Source organism: Lactuca sativa, chromosome 1, assembly GCF_002870075.4.
Source record: "Lactuca sativa cultivar Salinas chromosome 1, Lsat_Salinas_v11, whole genome shotgun sequence".
NCBI lineage: Eukaryota > Viridiplantae > Streptophyta > Magnoliopsida > Asterales > Asteraceae > Lactuca > Lactuca sativa.
This window is the reverse complement of record NC_056623.2, coordinates 30824665-30832397: the sequence shown is the minus strand read 5'-3', so window position 1 is coordinate 30832397 and position 7733 is coordinate 30824665.

Here is a 7733-nt window from a genome sequence, read left to right as displayed (position 1 = left end):
TCCGTTAATCCTAAGTGGGTTGTCTCGAAGTACAGTGTTGATTCTCGTTACCTTAAGTCCATGAATTATAAGGTAAACATGGAGATACTCATAACCATACTGATTGACACTAGAGTACTTGACGCCCTGCAAGCGTCGGAATAAATGTGACATTTGTCACCCCTTGGCTTGGTAGGCCGAGGACTGTAGCTAGCAGTCAGGGTGCGGGAGTGTCAGTCCCGTATAGATCTATACACACAATGTCTGCTCTCCCTCCAGGAGACTCTGGTTACCAACTTGACAACGGGGAAATCCGTGTCCTGAAGTGTATCTCGTATTCTGAATTCTGTTAGAGGCGCTGGAATAATGATATAGACTCACAAATGAACTGACTCCTTTGGAATTCTCGTACTAGAAAGAGTAAATAGAACCTCCTAACTATTCTTATAATAGTTACTACTGTCTCTGGTCTATGAACGTTGACTAGAAGGATGCCCTTGCTACCCAAGGGAAATGAACTGGTCGATGGAAACCTTTATGTCTATACATGTATACATGATATATAACTAATGTTTAAACGACCTTCGGAAGGATAACTGATACCCACCAGACCACATCCAAACGAGGAAAAGGAAATAGGACGAACTAGCCTTCCTAAGTCTTTTAAACATTATTTATATAATTATACGGATACAGGCATGCATTTAACGAAGTAAAAGCATAGAAGAAAATTCTGATGAAAACTTTGGAAAACCTTTACACATAAGAAGTTTACGACTTGATGTCAGTTTGTAAAACAAGTTTGGAAAATCTTTGGAATCCTTTGAAAAACCTTTCATAATAACTTTGAAATTGATTTTTATAAGACAGATTAAGTGAAGAAAACCTTTGTAAAACCTTTAACAAGAGTTGAAAATGAGATTTGGAATATCATAAGCTGGATAAAATAGTTATCATGCAAAAATGTATTTGGCTATATAGTTATTAATCGCATGTGATTTATATAATAATTGTATAGATCAGCTTGTATTCCCCCTATAAAAGCAGTTAAAATCATTTAAAAGGTTAATTCAGGGGTATGAACTCACCTGACGTTGGCGTTTCAGATGAATGGACGGTATAGGATGCTAAGTGTCAAGTGAGGACTTGACCACACACGCGAATCCTATTTAACATGCAATGATACATTTAAGTATCTAATTAGTCATTTAATAACTAATTAAGCAAGTAAGGATGTCTTACTACATAAAAACACTTTGCAACAAGTGCTAGAAGTACCAAGGGTTGCATATAAGGTGTGTATGGACTCACATTGGAGTTTACTCTTCAAATGATGTCCCTTATGGGTGTTTACGGTTTCAAGACCACTTCCCCCATGATTTTATGGCCGCAAACTCATGGTAGTGGTGTCATGGGATGTTTAAAGGTCTTATCTTGCTCATAGAATCATGCTAGAGTCGAATCAAGGGCTAAGGAAGTGATTGGGGCTCAAAATGGACACAATAGGGGGTTTACGGTCCTTGGTGTTGGATTAGTGTCTAAGTCCATAACTATTTTGGTATGTACTTGACCCGATGGTGCATGGTCCTTTTGGGTTGCCTTCACCAAAGCAACTTGATAGGATGAATTATCGAGAGAAAGGATTAAATATGATTTATTAATATATTATGGGAATAATATATTAAAGGAGAAACCATATTGTTTAATTAATATTAGTCAAGAATTAATTGGTAATTAGTTTTGTGACTAAAAGAGATTAATTAAACTTAAGGGACTGGAATTGTAATTATAAGATAATTGCAATTTGGGCCATGGATTGCCTTGTATCAAGGGGTGGACGAATTCTATGGGGAAACCCATAAGGAAATCGTCCAAGGCCCTAATTAAAGTAGTCCATGGGTTGCTTAGGGCTTAAGCATTCAAATTAGGGTTTCCTTGTTAGATAACCCTAATTGCCTAACTATATAAGACCCTTATGACCCAAAAACGTGGTGAAGCTTTTCTAGGGTTAGAACACGTTTTGGGCAGCCTTCATCCTCTTGCTTATGGTGTTTGTGAACCATTAGAGGAGTGACAATTGTGACTCTAAGCTTTCTAAAGTCAATACAAGGAGATTTGGGATTGTTATTGCTACATAACAATCAAGGTAACATCTTAAACCTATTCCCATGTTAATATGATTACTTGAATGCTAGAATTAGGTTTTATAGTCTTGTATAACTTGCATGTACAATAGAGAAACCTAGATCCAAGCATTAGGGTTTGTATGAGCACATAGGATGTCTTATGACCAAAACCCATCATTGGTATCAGAGCCTAGACTGGTTTCTATTGTATTGATGCATTATATGATTAAAAAATTCGATTTTTGTGTTTCTGGAGGCTGGACTCGCCGAGTCCATAGATGAACTCGCCGAGTCCATGCTGACTCGACGAGTCCATGCCTGACTCGGCGAGTCGGCTCGTCAGATGGAGGGAAAACCGGAATTTCTTGCTGATTTTGCTTAAGTATAGTTGCCTTATCATATTAGATCAATATAAATCCGATTTTATGATATATCTGACTGTATTCTTGATCCAATTGAAGATATTTATCAATTAATAAAATATTTGTTTCCTTATGTGATAATTGATTAATTATTTTGATTAAATTGGTAAATTTTTTTTGCAAGAAATCATTAAATAAATCAAATATGGATAATTATGTGATTAAATGTTAATTTAGATTATTTGTTATTTGATCCTTGTGCATTGAAAAGTTTCATATTTTCCCCTTAAGGTTTTATAGTTTAAATTTGAACCCAAAAAGTTTTGTTGTTTTGAAATTTAAATAGTTGAAACCCTAATGTTTTGAAAAAAGGTTTCAAAACTTGCCCTCAAGTTTTGAAATTTAAAATTTTGGATTAATAGTTTAATTTGATGTATATTTAAATTCTAAACTCTAATGTTTTGAAATGTTTCAAAACTTGCCCTCAAGTTTTGGAATTTAAAAGTTGATTAAAAGTTTAATTAGGAATGTTAAATTCTAAAATCCTAGTTTTGTTTTGAAAAGTTCAAATCACACCCTTGTGGTTTTATTAATTAATTAAGGTGTATAATTAAAAGAGGTTTAATAACTCCATAAAAGTTTAGGTTAACAATTTAATTCAATTAAAAGTGTAATTATTAAATTTGACCACATAGTATTTTAAAAGTGTAAAACACACCCTATACTATATATAACATTAAAAGTCTAACATTATATATATGTATGAGTAAAAGTCAGTCTTACCGTTAGTAGGCCTCATTCACGAAGTTGGTCTATAAGGGGTGTTTAAGGAAATTGCCTATAAAATGGCGATTGAATGGGTATCCACTCTTACCCACCGCACCCTTGACTAGTGGAGGGTCGTTAGCCGAATGGGTAGGATAGGAAGAAACCTTCCATTATAAGTATAATGATATACAAAAGTAACAAAATGTTTTACAAATTCCCAATCTTAGTTACTTAGGAAAAAGTGAATTGATGCAATTCCATGAAATTACACTTTGTGCCCTTGCAAAGACGTTAGTGGAGCGTGTGTGGTTTACCGGAACACTAAATGGTTCTAAGCAAAGGTAGCAAAGGGTGACTCAATGTTTTTCATAGTTCGGTGGAGCATGTGTGGTTTACCGGCACATCGAATAGGTGACTGAAACATGTGGGGGCACCATGTAGTTTGCATGGTTATTCACACCCGCTTTGTGATCCTCGGCATCTCAGTCACAAACAAGAGGGACATATCGAGATTTAAACATGCCATTGAAATGTTCAATGAATCTCATAGGATCTAGGAGTTTTCATAGATTTAAAACTTAAAATTCTTTTCGTTTTTTTAATGGTGGAAATTAGTGAATCGTCATTCACTTACCTTCAAATGTTCTGCAATTTGTATTTTTTATATATATTTTTATGCACTTTATCTTAATACTTTGGCCTTATTTATTCTCTTTTAGAACTAAAAAGTACTCATAATGCTTTGAATTATGTTTTGCAGCTATTCGTTGTCGATAAAGCACAAAAGAAAAGACTGAAGCGGAAACCGGGATTAGAAGCTAAAAGTAATTAAGAAAGCTGGAGCAACAAGTACGCCCAACATAAATAGCAATTACGCCCCACGTAGCGACCAAATTGACTTACACCCTGCGTAACTTAAGGGTACGCCCCGCGTAATGGCTGGCCTCGGATAAGTTCAATCGCGTAGTAATCCTTAGTACGCCCAGCGTACGTAAGTCGGCTACAAAAGTTATAAAAGTCGATTTTCAGCTAACCAGGAGGGGGGATTCGACTACCAACTTAATTTAGTCGATATTAAACTTCTGTTAAGCCGTTTTGAGGGTCTAGGAGGCGGCCGGAAGGCCGTTAAGCTAACGGGAGCGGAGATCGGAAGGGTTGGAGAGTGGATACATGTCGGTAATCATATGGGTTGTTAACGTGACCATGTTTAGCATTCCATTGTGGTACTTTTCTGTATTCAGTTTCTGATTTGGGTGTAAAAACCTTTTACTTTGTGTTTATGATTGAATGAAGCTTTGATTATTAGACTAATTGCTATATTGAATTGTTTATTTATGTTTAATTTATCTTGCCAAGCTTGTTAAAAGATCCTTATGTGTTAATGATGATTATTTTCTGTTAATTGTTAAGTGAATTGAGTTGTATGAACATCTGCTTGATTGCTTGTCTCTTATGATTTTGATGACCATCAAGATTATAAGTCTAGGAATAACGAATGTGAAACTAGGATTAACTTGAGAATAAGTAACTTAATGTGTGAGCCTTGTTTGATGACCATCAACAAGAGGTTAAATTGAATTAGTAATTCGATTAACTATATTTACAAGTCTTGCTTGATACGAACTGAACACTAGGAAGCATGTTAGTTTAATCAACTGATCACTGTTTAAATTGACTTGTTTGCTAAAGGATTAGTTATAATGAACACGAATCTAATCATTTTAGGAATCGGTGAGCATGAATAAATGAATTTGTGTATGCCATTGTCTATGTTTTTAAGGTGTAATTTATCTAAACCAAAGTACCTGAAGAGATTTGCTTCCCTGTTAGTTTATCGAGAGTTGTTAATTGCTAGTTTGAAATTTATTAAACCATTTTCTTTATTATTTTCGTGTGACCTGTAACCTATAATCAAATATATTAAATTAATCCACCGTTCCCTGTGATCGACACCCGACTTACCTAAGCTATACTGTAATTTGACTAGGTACACTGCCTATAAGTGCATAGATAGTCTAAGTTTGTTAGGTTATAAATATTAAAATTAGTGGGTACTTTTGTGCACATCAAGTTTTTGGCGCCGTTGCCGGGGATCGGCTTGTCATTAATTTAGTTTATTTGATTATTCGTTAATTGTTTTTAATTAGTTTTTATTTTTAGTTTGATTTTCGATGATATCATTTTACTTGTCAGGAAGGTTCTTGTTGTTATTTGCAGGAATTTGGGATTGCACACATTGCTTGACTTTACTTTTTGCATGGGTTTCGAGGATGAAAGCGATTAGGGAATTCTTGACCTGCTTAGCCTACTACTTTGTTGATTTGTCCAACTCAATCCATGAGGCGTAGTATAGCAAGGCGTATTATGGTGGTTAAGTGGAAGACCGAGCTCTTGTTGTTCTTGACTAGTTAGGTCACTTCTTGTTTTGCTTTTAGTTAAAGGTGCAAGGAAAACAAAGGAAATATTCTAACGGGTCCCGAAAGTGGGTATTTTCGCAAACCAATTCTTGCATGCAAAGGTTTTTAATCAACCATTGTCGTTTGATCTTGACAAAGATAAGTGATTGTGACGTCTCATTATTTTTTTATTATTTCACTCACCGGAAAGTAATTTGCTAAAGAAACTAAAAAGAAAAAATTAATAAGTTGTAAAGTCCCTTAATTAAAAAGTTAAAAAAGAAAGGAATTTCAATTAAAGATAAGGAAATATTTACGCCCAGCGTACATTTCATGTACGCCAAGCGTAATTCAGCCATGGATCGCGAATACAATTTTCATGTAGCTGGTGTTACGCCCAGCGTAGCATTGTCTTACGCCCTACGTAAATCAGCGACCAGGTATATCTCTTGACCCTTTGACTTCTTTGTTATTCTTTTCACAACTCATTTCCTCGCACGCACGAACTGTGACGGACGAATTCTCTCAAATAATCTTCGATTCTTCTTCTTTCCTTGTAGAATTCGACACTAAGGTATGTCATTCGGTTACTCATTGTCGTTAATTTGTGCTTAAATTAGTGGCATTAGCCTTATTTAGCCTAATTCGAATTCTAGGGTTTATACCCTTCGTCAATTGGGGTCGATTTCTTGCATCTGATGTTTGATTATGTCTTAATACAACTGATTCGGACCAATAAACTAAACCCTTGTACTCGATTTGACCTTTAAACTTGTGTATGAACATTCAATTCGAGGATTCGAGGACCGTATAGCGTACTGGATGAATACCCGTGTATGCCCCTATGTGTTTAACCCCTGGACTTTTATTTGCTTGCATATGTGCTTAATCCAAACATTTTGAATGTCTTATAGAATACTCCTGCGTATTTACCCGTGTATTGTATGCTCTTATAACAGCAGGACACAGAATCGTGCACCTGGACGTACGCCCAGCGTACGCTGGATGTACGCCCAGCGTACAGACCATGTCCAGCTCAATTTGTTTTTTGGGTTAAAAATTTATTAATGCTGTTCTATTTTGTTTGGTTTTGTGTTTGTGATAATATGTGCAGATCATGGCCCGAAGGACGCAAAGGACCAACCCACCCGAGGATGTGACAGATCACCGTTTCTTACAGTTTCCGCAAACGCTGAACGATGCAACCCGGGCACGTTATGTCACCAACTTGAGCTTGCTTCTCACCAAGGAGATCGATATAGCACCATCATTTGATTGGGAATTGGCTACCAGGACTGGACCTGCTGCATTGATCCAGGAATTTTTGCAATACACGTACTCGGACGCGAGTGGTGTGGATTTGTTTGTGTGTCAGGGATGGGTACGTTTGTTCAGGATCCAGGAGCCTGTTTATCGGGAATTTTTGATGGAGTTCTATGCTACAGTTTCCTATGATCCTAGGAAGGCACCCGATGACAGGACAGCCTTTGCCTTCAGACTAGGGGGAGTTAGTCGGGAATGCAGCGTGATAGAGCTTGCGACTCGAGTGGGTATTTACACAGCCGATGAGACGAGGAGTGTCCACTTCCCGGCATTCCTTGCTGATTGTCTCACGGACCGACCATAAGACTATAACGAGAACACTTTTTGGGCCGAGATTACGGGAGGAGTTTATACACCATCTACCGCACAAGGGGGGATGATTCGGTCTACTACATACCGAATGCTGCACCGGTTGATTTCTATGTCTCTCACGCATCACAAGAATAGTGAGAGAGTGCCTTCGACGAACTTGTATTTCCTATGTGCACTTGTTACTCCAGGGAGGCACCTGAACCTTCCAGTTGCTTTAGCTGCATATTTGGGACGGAGGGCCGGGGGACTTCGGGGGGATAGCCCGATTTGAGGAGGGCATTTTATCACGTGGTTAGCTCAATCATATCAGTTGCTGACACGTGAGATCACGAGATCGATGGTGTTTCACGACATGAGGCCGATGAGTCTTCAGCTGTTAGAGTCGATGCATGTATTAGAGCGGGGTGGAGATGGTGTCTTGAGGGTACGAGCAGATGATGTGGCGGACGAGGAGGGTGCCGCCGAGC